Source organism: Lepidothrix coronata, unplaced genomic scaffold (assembly GCF_001604755.1).
Source record: "Lepidothrix coronata isolate B3197 unplaced genomic scaffold, Lepidothrix_coronata-1.0 Scaffold193, whole genome shotgun sequence".
Taxonomy (NCBI): Eukaryota; Metazoa; Chordata; class Aves; order Passeriformes; family Pipridae; genus Lepidothrix; species Lepidothrix coronata.
In genome coordinates this window covers 122,651-137,462 of record NW_016690373.1, presented here as the reverse complement: position 1 = coordinate 137,462, position 14,812 = coordinate 122,651, and the positions used below count along the sequence as shown (strand labels likewise).

At 39.1% G+C, this 14,812-nt stretch overlaps 1 protein-coding gene across 6 annotated transcripts in view; it reads right to left on the bottom strand.

Moving 5' to 3' along the window:
- ATP8A2 (ATPase phospholipid transporting 8A2) overlaps positions 1–14,812 on the bottom strand; it is a 325,416-nt gene that overhangs the window by 191,519 nt on the left and 119,085 nt on the right. The window lies entirely within an intron of this gene.

Sequence of the window (14,812 nt, the reverse complement as noted above, 5' to 3'; positions counted from 1 at the left end):
TCAACAGTTTGTAGGCAAACAGTTTGTACGTTTCTTTAAAACCACTAGAACGCAGAGGAACAGAAGTCCTCTTCTGTTCAGAAGCTTTCCACTCAATAAAATTCCCCATTTGTCTTTCCTTTTCTAGACTTCTTTCCTCTTGCTAATCAGTGCCAGCCTCCAATTAGAACTGACAATAGAAGAAAGTCTTTTTACGATCTTCAGTCATCACTACATAAAACACCATACTGGACTCCATTCTGCACTCAGTTCCTTCTTTTTCTCAAAAAGAAAACTTAAAGTAAGTTTACTGGTTTTAATCCTTTTCTTGTTCTCAGGCCAAAACCAAAATTCTTTCCAACCCATTCTGGACCTGGAGTGCGAATACTGAGCATGAGCTGGGCTTGTTTGCTGCACCTTCAGCTAAATTACTGCTGCCACCACTGTTCCTGCTCTCTACCATCTCGTAAAATATTGGCTTCTGCTGTACATATCCAATAAAGAAAAAAAATTAATTTTCCCCTAAACACAGCAAACTGGCAACAAGATCACAGATCAGCCTGTCTGCCTGGTATGCAAGACTAAAATCCAAAAATGAACTGAAGGCCCAATGTAAAGAAGGTGAAAGGCATATGGGGAAAAAGGAAATGCAAACAGTGGTTGTAGAAGAGGAAAATCAGATATGAAAAGGAGACCATGATTGCGAAAGATGTGGTTTCTAAAAATCTAGATACTGCTGTCTTGTTACACTGCTGTATATGTATAAAATGGCTGCACACCTTAAAATATCAGCACAAATTAGAGAACCCATGCCAGAATCCCACAATAAAAATGCCCCTGTTCTTTAAACGCAAAAACACAGGCAAACTAGTAGGGAGGAGTCAGGTGTCACACATTAAACAAATAGATTTGGAACAGTATAAAAACTCCAGTGTAAGCTGACAGTATCCCTTTCCCTCTTGCACTGTCTACTCTCCAAGCTCCTTGCTGAGACCCCAGCAGCTTATATCTTTCAGCAAAGCTCTTCAGGCTCACTGCAATTTCCTCTATGTTAAGAGAGTCCAGGAAAATTCACACTGCTGTGAAGAAACTGAAATGACAGACCTGCCTCCATCACACCATGGGACACCCAGGACTGAGAGAAAACCTCTTTTCTGTTTTCACAAACTCCATCTAACCCTAGCATGCCAAGGAACTGAAAATGTTGCTGCCCGTCACTGAAAGAGCAACAAGTCTGACCCCTTGTACCACCGTGGGTGCTCCACATGACCGATCTTTTAAGTGAAGGACTGCAGAAACCAAGAACTGGCTTTACCCCAAGAGATGCCTACAAAAAAGCCAGAAGTCTGGAACATTTCTTCCCCTTCTCAGCACAGCTGTAAACTGCACATTGGGAGCCAACCTTTGATAAGAGGCACAAATACCACTAGAAAAGAGCTCTGAATCAGTGGAGCTTTTTATATACTGTAATAGATCCCAACTGTATCAAAAGATTAATATTGACCTCTCAGGACTAAGGATATGGTATTGGGTCCAGGATATATGCTTTTAAAAGGTCCCTAAATGCTTATTCATCTAATAAACCACAAAAGCTCTAAAGAAGCTGCTGCCATCTGTTTACTGGACTTGGACATTTCTATATGATCCTCTCCCTACCCCCACCAACTGGATACAAAAGAAGAAACTGAAACCAGAAAAATTAAAACTAGGACTGCATTCTTTAGTCACAAGATTTCTCTTGAGTACTGAAAGGATCTCCAAAACTTTGCAATGTGTGGTACAACAAGTTGCATTGTGGGCAGATTTGAAGCTTTAACTCTACATTTCCTTAATTCTGTCATGTAAATCAGACTCAATTTCTTTTGCATATAGTTCTTTTCTGTTTAATGTGAATTCATTTACTATTTGCAATTTGAAATAAAAATATTTGTTTTAAGCCAACAATTCAAAAGTAGTGGTTGAGGAGGAAAGAATAGTTAAATGACAGCTTTCCTTTGGATCCTCAGGTCTTCACAGTTAAGATGGGGAGGGACCCACTAACCACATCACAGATTAGGTACTAAACACATTTTGTCCACATCATAGAAAATATTAGTCTTTTGGATAAGCAAAGCAACTAATTTAATGATACCAACAGTAACTAGAACACGTTTATAAGAAATCAAATAATTGTTTAAGGAGTTCTTTGATTCTCTGTTTTCAAACAAAATCAGGCACAGTGCTTGCTTTGGGGAAGGCTACAACTACCCTGTTATGCTTAAAGGGCCTCCAGCCACTGGCTATTATGTACAAAAATGACCTCCACCTTCACCCTTTACTTGAGTTTAGACTATAATCTCAGACTGAGGTAGTCTACACTCTCCAGTCTCATCATGTTAACTGCTTTAAAAGCTCAGATATAGACCCAAGTAAGCAGCAGTGGGCACCGACGCCCAAGCAGCACACAGTATCAGAAGGGTAACTCCTCCCCAGCCAAGGACATGTGTTAAACAGTCTTTTCTCTGCAGGGAATACCCTGATGGCCAATTAGAATCCACGGCATTAAACTTTCATATACTTCCTGGTTAAACATTAGAAAACAGAATTCAATTTCTTAAAGTACATGGTTTTCTCATAGCCCAGGATCTCCACAAGCACAGTATGCTCACAGCAGTGCATTGGACAGCAACCGCTGGGTCCACCAGCCTCCACTGGGGCATGCCCTGCATGTTTACGAGGTATGCCAGCCCAAATGGGATGCCTGTACTCTGTCCATATTGATTGCCAGGTTAGCCACAACATGAAAAACAACATAAAATTAAGTGGTCACAGGAAGGAAAAAAATACCTGCAGCTTCTCATCCATACAACCAACGTGAACCTTGCATATACTTGTAGACACACACCAGCTTCTTATAAACCAGAAAATCATGCAGTCATCTGTTTCAAAAATAGTCATGCAATATTTACTCTCTAAATGTGAAGGTACTTCGTATTTTAAAACTCTAAAAATAAAGTTCAAAATGTGAATAATAGTCACCTTGTCCTGGGGAGAAGAAAATTTCTCAAAGTCTCTAAAGCAATGCCATACAACAAGGTACCGAACCTTTCACAGACAGTTTTCAGAATAGTATTCAGTAGTTTTGAAATTACTTCACCACATCTTTGACTTACTGTCCTTTAACTGTATGCTACTGCCACTAATATTTTTTTTTTCATTTTGTTATCTGCAGTGTATCACAGGTACACACAGTGACCACACACTGGAAGAGATTGTCCAGGGAGGCTGTGCATTCTCCCTCAGAGATATCAAGATCCGTTTGGATGCAATCCTGTGCCACGTGCTCTAGGATAACCCTGCTTGAGCAGGGAGATTAGACCAAATAACCCATTATGTTCCTTTTCAGTCTGACCTATGTGGTGATTCTACAATTCTGTATCACCTCAAGTCCATTGTTAGAAGCAGACACGGCCAAAACAGTTGAACAGGGTTTTAGCTGACAAGGTACAGCAGGACAGTCTCCCAGAAGAACTTTGTTGTTGTCAACAAGCATGAAAGTGGGCTTCTTAGACCTTTTTTTCTTAAATCACCACTGTTTACTTCACCCATTCAACCAGCCAGACAAAAACAGCAAATCCCATGAATGTGCTAAGAACTCCTGAGCTCAGCAATTAAAGTAAAAACATTCATTAGATTCTTACACTTGGGCAGGATAAAACCTAGTTCTATGTTGCCTTTAAAAGCCTACCCTAACAAAACATCCCTGAACAGCTTAGATTTCCAGCCCACACATGTTGGTTATCAAAAGAAACAGACATGAGAAACAATGAAGGGGAAAGCTTGCACATATTTCTTTCTTAGACTCCTAAAACCAGCTGTACTGGAAAAACGAAGCTAAGTCAGCCACTCAGAACCAGTGGAAGGACAGTCACAAGCACCACGGGTTAAAAGCAATCACGTTCCCTTGAAGGGAACTGCTTACAAGTGTTGCTTGATTTTTTCCTTCCAAGATGCAATCAGAACTTCTTAACCAACAGTAATGCAGCTACATCTTGCACAGTAACAAAAAAATCCAGCAACTGCTTGTTGCCCTGGAGGTTGTCCTTAATTCTAACTCAGTCACATTCTTACTCCTGCTATATCAATCACCATTCAAAAGTCTACAAAGACCTGATCTGAGCAGCAGAAAACCCCGTTGTACAGCTATTTTCCATTTATAAAAATCACAGCCAAGTTAGGTCTCAAAATATGTCTATATCAAGTCTGACAACTTTATGAATTTTTGCCAGTTTTTGTCAGCTACTCTTGTCATTTTTAAGGATGCTCATTGGGGGATGGGAGAACAACACACACAAAGGTCCCACAAATAGCCCTCAAAAGAGCCAAGACATGCACACACATCTGATCTGCAGGCAATGATCTCAACATCATTAGTTTAGTCTTGGACACACTCATATCACTATGGCAGTGTATAGAGTCATTGCATCTCCTGGATGAAATCATTGACCCACCATTCCAAGAGACCCATCACACAATGCATGGATTTGGATGATCTGTCTGTACAACCCAGTACCAAGGCATATGGAAGTACCTCACCTGGAGGATGAGGAATGTAAGGTAGAAAGTTTTAGAGAACCTTGGCCCTTTTGGGGCCCTTTCGGAGCCCTTTTGGATATACTGGACACCAAATATATCATATGCAAAAATGACCCTCTACCTTCTGAGTACAGATACTTCTGAGCTTAACATCTCACCAAATGAAAGACTAAAACCAAGAGAGAGTACAGAGAGTACTGAACCAGGGCAAATGGTTCTACATACATAACAGAGCCACCTTCCTTGAACTGCAGAAACATTCTTAAGACCTTCCAGCCTCCACAGAGACTGTCAAATCCTGCTTCTCCACTCAGGAGGATCAGTTCAGCCAGCAACCTCTGAATGTTCAGCACATCCTTCTCAAGAATAAGAAGCTATTTTGCAGAAAGATGCATTTGAGTTCCCAAACAGATGTCTTCAGCCCAGCTATATGCAGTTAGTAGCTTGTCTTCATTTTGAGACACTAACACATGATGTCACAAGTTTTTTTTGTTAATTTTTAAGACTTCTTGGTTCTCCCTTATTAGGGCCCACAAGTAATAGCTCTTTCAAGATTACATGTAGGTAGATAACCACAGGTAACATCCAACACAGGTTCAGACATTCTGATCAAAGTGTGATATGAAGCAATTTAAAGTAAGTGACATGGAAAACAGTAATATAAGGGGGTTATGAAGGAGCAAGATATTAAAAACATTATAATTTTCAGTGCCTATCACTCTATCATCTGTTCTAGACACTATGGGAGAAGCAAGTTTAAAAGAGAAGAAAACTTCATGCAACACACATGCCAAAAGGAGATATCAAAGCAGCCTTCCCAAAATAGGCTGGAGTTATTTAAACCTCCTTTCTCAGAGAAAACACAAGAAGAGCCTACTGGTAAATGCAGAAAATAAGTCTCTACCATTTTAATCTTGCGAGTTGTGTTCAGAACACACAGCCTCTCAAGCTTAATGGTAGTTCTGCTACAGCAGAAAATGAGTTTTTCGTCAAGTTTTGGAGCATATTTTTGCAAGTCCTCGCACATTTGCTAGATTACCTTTTCTTAGAAGTACTAAGGAGAATACTACCACAGGGAGAAAGATTTTTCTTTTCTAAAAGGATGAGTTTAGTATTGCTCTGCATAAGCAGGTGAACATACCTTACAGAAGATTCTGCAAAGAATGATTTCTGTTCTCTGTGGGCAACTGTACAAAGGAAAGTCTAACCCCTCCCAAAAGCTATCACACCACAAACACAGGTATTTTGCTAAATGGCTTCCAATGAGGCAGCCTTGATTGCCCTGCAGAATATGGTTGGATTTACTCATATAGTTAAAGAAAAGTCAAGTCTATAGATCTATATGTTTCAAGCACATAAGCAGGCCAAAAACTGCATAACCCACTGGAACCAGTGCCTCTTCACTCTTCTACTCATGAACAAACTCAAAGAGTTTGCTTCCTAGTCTAGCCTGTTGAATCAAATCAGGTTAACTCTATTTTCCTCAAGCACAGTTTTGTTTTTATTGTCACAACTTCAGGGATATGAACAGCAGAGAAATATGTCTAAGTCTAGCCATTATATTCAGTAGACGGTCAGATTTTTCCAAATGTCTAATAGATTCCGCCATGCTCCTACTGAACTCAGACATACTCTAGAGTCAGCTTCTACCAACATTAAGCACTTTTGGAAACCCTGACCAGAGCTATTTCACCAGTTCAGTGTCCTGCATATTACTACAGTGCACTAAAGCCCAGAGTTCTCATCAAGGCAATTCCCAGCAGTACTAAGAAGCTTACAGAACAGACTGTTACTGCCTCTAATTTTATAGCTTGTACTTTTAACAATGGAAAACACAATATTTAGGTGGACCTGTGGGACAGAGCACAAGACTCCGCTGAATCTTATGAAAGGAGTAATATCATAGTTGTTTTGAGTCTTGTTTCTGAATGCAGTGCAGTACCATGTATTCTTCAGAAGCCTCTGTCCCCTGTAAATTCAAGCATCGGGGTATTAGTGAAATTCAAATATTTGGAAGACAAAAATAAGGATTTCCATAAAAGCAAGGCATATTCTCAAATCCTCTCCTAGGAGAAGTTTTGAGATCTTTTATAACTACCCAATATTCAGAGAAGAAAATTCAGAATAGTAAGCACTGATCAAGATGAGGTTACCTATTCCCTCGTAACATTCTACAAGCCATTACAAGAAAACAGAAAAGGTGAAATATTTCTTTGCCACTGCAACCTGGTGAGCAAGGAATTAAGGAACTTTTCTACACAGTCAGAAGCCTTTACAAACCAGCTGCAAGATTGCAGAAAGGTACCAGACCCTTGGCCTCCATCCAGCCTCATGGACCAGCAGGGAATTCCTTAAGAGGAAACATTCAGTCACTCCCTGGCAGATAACATACTGTTCCAGGAACTCAGGAAAAGGGTATTTGGTGCAGCAAACAAGAAGCGGTTAGAAAAAGGGATGACTGTATCAAGAGTCTAATTGTGCCAGAACGCCCAAACAGGAAAAAAATTGCATAACTGAGGTCTAATGGAGAATTGGAATATCTGACACAACCTGGATTTGTGAAGACGCTTCAGTTGAGACAGGTCAGTGAGCTGCAGTTAAGCCTACACAACATCCTAATTAGAAACTGTTCTTATGAAATATAAAAAGTGTATACACCAACGAATGTTTTTGTACGTTCTGTTAGAGGCCACATATCATATATGCAACACAAGCCATCTTGAAAGAGCTCAAACATTTTGTTGACAGCTAAGTTACAAAGTTAATTTATTATTCTATAATTCCACTGGCAAACTGGAAGAACTGGGTAAGCCCAGAGTCAATATGCACCACCCCCTAACTGTAAAAAACCCAAAAGACAAACACATACAAAACGAACAACCCCTCCTCCAAAAAAAAAAAAAAGCCCAAAACACAAACCCCTACACATTTTCAGTAAAGAAAGTGGTTATAACACATACTTCCAAAATTATTTTTACAAAACAGAAGCCTAAAATGAAGTGATGCAAATAGTTCGAGGTGGGTTTCACAGGTATGACCTTGGTGTACTACCTCTGGATTAAAATGTGGAGACCTTTGGTATTCATACTGTCACCCTCAACAGCTTTACATAGGAAGTGAAGAATATTATATTCAGTAAAGAAGGCAGAAGGAATTTCAGTGAGAAGGAAGTAATTGTTCAAGTTGGATCTGTACCAAAACACAGGGGTTAACACACTAACACTTGTGGAAAGAAAAATATACCAGTACTATGAATTTCTCATGGAACAGAAGGTATTCCAAACCACAGTTTTATCTTTCTTCTAAAACAGCATACATTCCAGCAGCATAGTGTTTTCTCATGTGTAGTATCTATGGAATGTTTATTTTCCAATTTGGGAAGCGTAGGGCTAAACATAGCACTGCTGGATGCTCCTGGTCAGAAACTGAAGAGACTAGTAGCAATTTGGACAAGGTACTGCAGTGTGGTGAAAAAAATGATACCGATACCATTTGGAACTGTTTGCGAGTATTACCACCCCATTGCTCAAGACAGAAATTTCTCTTGCTTTTTATGAAATACATCAAGTGAAATGCTAAGATTTTGGTCACCTAAATACTAGGCTCACAACACAAAAAGGCAACAAATGAACTTAAAAAATAACAACTAAGGTAAACAGCACTTGGAGGAGAAACTTGCTAAGTTTTTATCAGGACATTAAATATAGAAAATGTGCCTTTCCTCAAACTTTTTCCAAATACGTGCTGATAACTGAATTTGCCAGTAAAAACAGTAACAGAAAGAGGAAGTTCAGGTGAAGTAGAATATTTCACGAACAGATTTTTCATTCATACTCACACTTATGGGCATGAGAATTTACTCAGTTGGTCATCCCGTATAAACCATCTCAACACCAGAACAGATACCCCATACGAACTGAAGTACACAAGTGTCAAAAAGACAAATTTAGTCAATTAACTATTTTTCTTAATTAAATTCAAAAAAGCAAATATTTTACCAAATTGTGAATGGCAGTGGAAACTGGAACACTGGTTCAACTTAGAGATCACTTTCTCTGAATTATTTCCTCATCTGAAGTACACGGCAAGAAACACAAAATAATTCTAGGTATAGTCACAGTCACATTAATGGGAGACAGTTAAGCAATAAGAAATGCTTGACCATATAGGAGGAATCATTTAAGTTCAGGCTGTCAGACAACTGAATAGTTACCCAAGGGAAAGAATGAAACATGCTTCACCTGTGTCTTTTAAAAAGAAACGGTCAAAACAGTATCAATTGTTGTTAATTGTTTATATATTTAATGTAAATAAAGATAATCCTAGGGAAGTGAACAAGTGATTCATGGATGTTTGACTTAATAAGCATGTACTGCCTTACGAAATACTACCCTGAGTCTGGGATGTTTACCAATGCATCTAATCAAGTCATATTTTGGAGAAACACTAATGCGCTCAAGATTAGAGTCACGTCTTGGCTTTTTGACTTGTCAGCTGACCAGACAAATGACTTAAAACAATAGTAATTTTTTTACCCTTCAAACACTAGCTATGTATTTGAATTATTTAAACTATGAGAGTGACGTTCAGGAGCTGTCAAAGCTCAGGACACTGATTAACAAGAACAAACAGAAGCCAGAACATTCAGCACGAACTCACTCTGTCACTCAAAAGGCAAAACAATTACTAAAATTTCTAAGACCAACCTCTCCTGAAGTTGGCCCATATTAGCTTTCCAACACAGAATTGGTGGTGTTTTGCAAGTTTACTTAGCTCTTGCAAAGCAGTCAACAGGCTTTTAAGAAAACTAACCGTAAAATCCCGAGATCACTTTACACATCCCTACACACACACTGGACAGTTTAGGCAATCATTTCTAATCATCTGTGTATTCTTTATTCAGGAGTGCAAAGAGCACTACAATCCTGCAACCCCAAACCTTCCTCCCACTTCAATTATCTACAAATTTTAAAGCTGTCAGAATGGTTCTTCCCTCCTGGTTTTCAAAGTCATGAGATGAATATTGCTGTCATGAGTTGTCAAAAATAGAACAAGAGAATTAGCATTGATAATTTAGTAGGTGACAGATGAGAGGAAACAAATGTACATACAGTAAAGTGTAACACATCCATGATTTTCTCTGGGACCAATTAATATTAGAATTGGCTTGTATACTCAATCATAATTCCACTGCTCATGAAAATGGGGATCTTATCTAATGAAAGCCAACAAGACACATTTTTGATTTAATAAATAAGTACATTCTGAACTACAGCACAGAACAATCATTTTGTCAAATACTAACACCAGCAACAATATGAGACTTAGGGGCATAAATATTTAAGGAGTATTCCAGATGTTCATTTTGTGAGCTGTATTATTAATGTCTCCTCCAAATGATGACGGAAGACCAGAAGGACCTAAGCTATGGCCTTACAACTCAGACTGCTAAGACAACTTCACCCATCTCTTCTCAGTACTTACCTGATGAACTGACACTAGCAATTAGCAACAGGTACTCTTCACAAGTCACTTCTTTCCTTCCCTTATCCAGCCTCCTGTTTGCAGTTCATTAAAGCCCTTCCAACACCCAAGCAGGCACACTCTAGTCAAAGGGTATGTTCATTCCAGAATATGTAGTGTCTGTTCTCAAAGCGATGCTTGTGGGCTCATGTCCTTACCCTTGGATACTACATACACCAGCAATGCAGATGGAAAAACAGGGGAGTTTGTTGTTGCTGGTGGGTTGTTTAAAGAACAACCATTTTCTCATCTTGTTTACTTCTTTACTCAGTTCCCAACCATTATTGCTACAGCTCAAGGTACTGAAAGCAACAGTTTGTGCCACTATCACCTAACAAAGTTGGTGAGGTTGGGCAGAAGCCCTCCAGTCAGTATTCAGATACTGGGCAACAACTGCACACACCTTTCACACCTAAAAGCAAGCAAAATCATGATGATGTAGTAGCTATGAGATGGCAAGAGCCCCTGTGGAAATAGCAGAGAGCCACAGACATTGGTGTTGCTGGATTTCCTAAATTTCTGCTCATGCTACACCACTTTATAGATATCTCCGCAGAACAGGACATCTGATGAAAGTATAGTAGAAAAGTTGACAGATTTTACAGCAATTGAGACATTTTTCTTAGTTTTCCTATTGCCTGAAATGACACCTACAAGGGCATCAACTTGTTCACTCAGATGAAAAGCTGCAGGATCTAAGTCTATGTTTGGAAGAGTATTACTCCACTGAAACAATATTCTAGCACCATCACCTCAAGCAGTATTGCAGAAATGGTCAGTAATACAAGAGAAAAAAGAAACAATGCTAAGGCAGCCCAACGACAGATGTGGTCCCAGCCTTATGTTACACACCACTCTGGAGATGCTTGTTTTGTTCTGCTTACATCTGTAAGAGAAATTAAATGACCACCTCTACTGTCCAACCATTATATTTAAGTACGGAAGTGCTTACAAACTGCTTGGAATTATTTAACATCTAAAATGCTGGTTAATTGCTTCTTCCTGCTGCAAGTCTTGTTAATATGGCATTAAACCCATACAAAGGCAGACTCACTGTCACCTTCAATAGAAAAGTTCTATTGAAGAACAAAAAAAGTTCCCAAAGCATAGTCATAAAAAAGTATTTCTGAAACACCACACATTTCAATTACAAATATTTCAAGGCAGCCCCCTCAGTAGAGAATTAAATATGCTGCCATAACACACAAGTTACAGACTTTGCTGCTACTTTTATATTCAAAGCCAAAACTGGCAATCTGCTGTACAAACTAGCTAGTGTAAAAACACTAGAAGAATGATAACACTACATTTTGTTATTAAAAAACTAATGTCACTTCTATGTAAGCCTTAACATTTAGTTCTCTCACAAAACATCAATAAAAACAGATCCTTTAAGGAACATTTGAAAACCTGAGATAGGCAATCAACAGTTCAGATCTCATAAATGAAGTCATGAGTTCAACTGCCCTCAAAACAACATTTACTTCCACTGAAAAGTAAGTTCTGCTTGCCCTTGACATACTAACATCCCAGTCAGTATGAAGGAAGATAATAAGATCTGTCAGTTTCTGGAAAAACTTTTAACAAACAAGGCTTTTTCTTAAAGAGTTGTTTGATTTGATTTTGCTAGCTTTACCAAGTCTCCCAAGGGGTATATTTTTCTCCACTGTGCCAGTGGCCTGATAGAAATACTGTAACAGTGGAAGACTTAACCCTATCACAAGATACCATCTCTCCCTCTTAATGCAAAATGGAGCCAGGTTTACTACAGTTTCATTTTAAGAGATTACCCCTGAGAATCAAGTTCAGCTACAGTTTATGCCTAACGTCCAGTAAATGAATATACAGTGTATCTTAAGTATATTTAAAAAAAAAATTGAATGGCAAAATGCAGCTGAAACTCCCCAGAGGAGATGACAATGTTTTAGTAAATTTATGAAATATTAAGTCTCACAAATTTATGCAACGTTAAGAATAGCAAAACAACTCCTCCTAGAGTGGTTAAACATCATACCACTAAGTTAAACACCCAGATCCCCCTCCCAATTAACATTTTTGTTTGAAGACTAACTATTTAATTTGAAATTTCCTCTTGCTATGCCAATTACATTTTAAAACTTTTTCCTGTGAAATTTAAGTGCACTATCTTATTTTACACACAAAGTATTATCAAAAACAACCCAGAGTAGAAAAAAAAAAAAAATGTTTTTCTTGCCTCAGTACCAAGCACCTGGCAAGTAAATGGAAGGTTCCTGCAAAGCCTTAAAGGTTATTAAAAGCATTCCTCCTTTTCCCTGGGGACTTAAAACTCAGTTATTTTCATTCCTCCTTTTAAGCCTATGAAATGACATCATCTTTTCCCCTTTGATTTATACTTTATAGTATTTTTTCCGCATTGTTCCTCAATTTGCTAATTCAGTAATAAATAAAACTCCTGTTGGCTCCCATAATGAAATAATAAGAGAGGAAATGCCCAGTATTGCATGTTTCTTTATAAAACAGGATCATTCATTATCTTAATTACATATATTCTGTGTATAATTTTAATAATTTGCAATTTATTATTTGTTTCAGCTACATAGGTCTTTGACTTAACTTGTCAAATCTTTGAAAAATAAACTAACAAACTGCCTTGGAAGGATCTCTACCAAAGCACTGTGATAGAGTACAAAAGTAAGAGCTTTCTATTTGCTCATGGTTTATTAACTTCCCCACAAATAGAGCATAAGTCTACACCCAGGGTCAATTCCCTTCCTGTGCACTTGGTGCTCTCTAAGCCCAAGGTAAGTTTACAGCAACCCTCTTACTGAGCCTACATCTGGGCCTGTTGCATTCAAAAGATTGCTGCAATTATGTTAGTTCCCTCTTGTAAAACACTATTGTTCACTCCCATGAAACAGCTGCAAAAGTAAGACCCTCTGTTCTAACACTTAATGCCCTCTCCCTTTAGGCCCCTCCCCAAATTTAAAAGAAATTATCAATCAGCAGTAGCAAAAGAATTGGTATTAAAAACCAGGTTTAACAAAGTCATTGACGTTGACAACCATTCAGAACAGGACTAGGAGGACAAAAAGCATTGCGTGGAAAAATGAGACACCTGTCCCCAGTTGCAGAAGCCTAGAATTACCCATATTAGAAGAGACTGCTGGAAATGCCCCTGGCTAAAGCAGGATCAGCTAGAGCAGGTTGTCCAGCACCACGTCATCCAGTTGAATTTTCCATGTCTCAAAGAACAGAGACTCCACAACCCCTCTGGGAAACCTATTCCAGTGCTGGACCACACTCCCAGTAAAACAGTAGGGTTTTGCTTGTGTTGAGACAGACATCGATGTGATTTAATTTGTCTGCTGCATTTTGTCCTGTCACTGAGTGCTACAGAGATGAGCCTGTCTCCTGCGTCTTCATTCACTCTTATTATATATTCATACAAATTGATACATTGAGTATCAGAGAGTACAAACTGATACCCTCTGAGCCTTCTCTAGGCTGAACACTTCCAATTCTCTCAGCCTCTCCTCATATGAAAGATGCTCTAGCCCCTTTATCATCTTTGTGGTTACTGCACTGGACTCCATTTAAATGGACACCATTAAACCTGTTTGCATCTTCTATTAAGGATCCCAGAACAGGACGCAGCATTCCAGATGTGACCTCACCAATGCCAAGTGGAGAAGGAGGATCACCTCCCTCAGTTTTTGGCAATGCTCTTTACACTGCAGCCCAGGGTACTGCTGATCTTTTTTTGCCACTAGGATTCATGCTGGCTCATGGTCAGCTTGTCCACCCAGACCCGAAGATCCTTCTGGACAAAGGTGCTTTCTAGCTTAGCAACACCCACAGTTTGCTGGTGCAAGGTGCTGTAACTCCCAAGGCACAAGACTTTGCATCTCCACTTCTTGAGCTTCATAAGATTTCTCTGCTCAATTTTTCAGCCTGTCAAGGTCCCTCAGCATGCCAGCACAGCCACCGGTATATTAGCCACTCCTCACAGCTTTGTATCATCTATAAACTTGCTGAGGGCATCCTCCATCTCATCATCAGGTCATTAATGAAGATGCTGAACAGCACTAGCCCCAGTACTGTGCCCTGCAGTACAGTAGTCCAGGAGACATCTGGAAAGAAGCTAGTCAGACAGAAGCCCATGGGTTTACCTATTTTAGGTGCATGGACAGCAATTGCTTTTGCCATGTCATACTTGTATGATAGTATACACATAAAGATAAGTAAGGCTGCAAAACAGTAGTGCAAGGTCTCCATACAGTCATTCCCACAGAGCAGGTCTTGCTTCTGGATGCAGATAAAATTTCCTGTATGCCTAAATCAACAATTCCTTCTAGGTCACAGTTCTCCCGAGATACCAGGAATGAGCACAAATACATATACAGTCTTCAAAGCTGCACGATCTTTCCAAGTTAAAAATTATGCAGCCCTCCTCCCATAAAGTAAAGCAGGTCAACTTTTGGTTTTCATTTTCGTATTTCTAGGAAGGCTCTTATTTCCTTCTTCTGAAGTAGTCATGACATAGGATCACATCTGTGTACAGCTAAATCCACAAAAGGCAATAAATTCTGCTGTGACATCGTAAAGCAAGCATAAGTCTAACATTTAAATAGGGCAAATTGCACTGTTACCCACATGCTCACATAACATAAAATTTTAAGTCAAGACAAATTCATCCAGAGACCTTCTCTAGAGCTGAACTGAACAGTAACACAAACTTTTTGCTTACAAATTA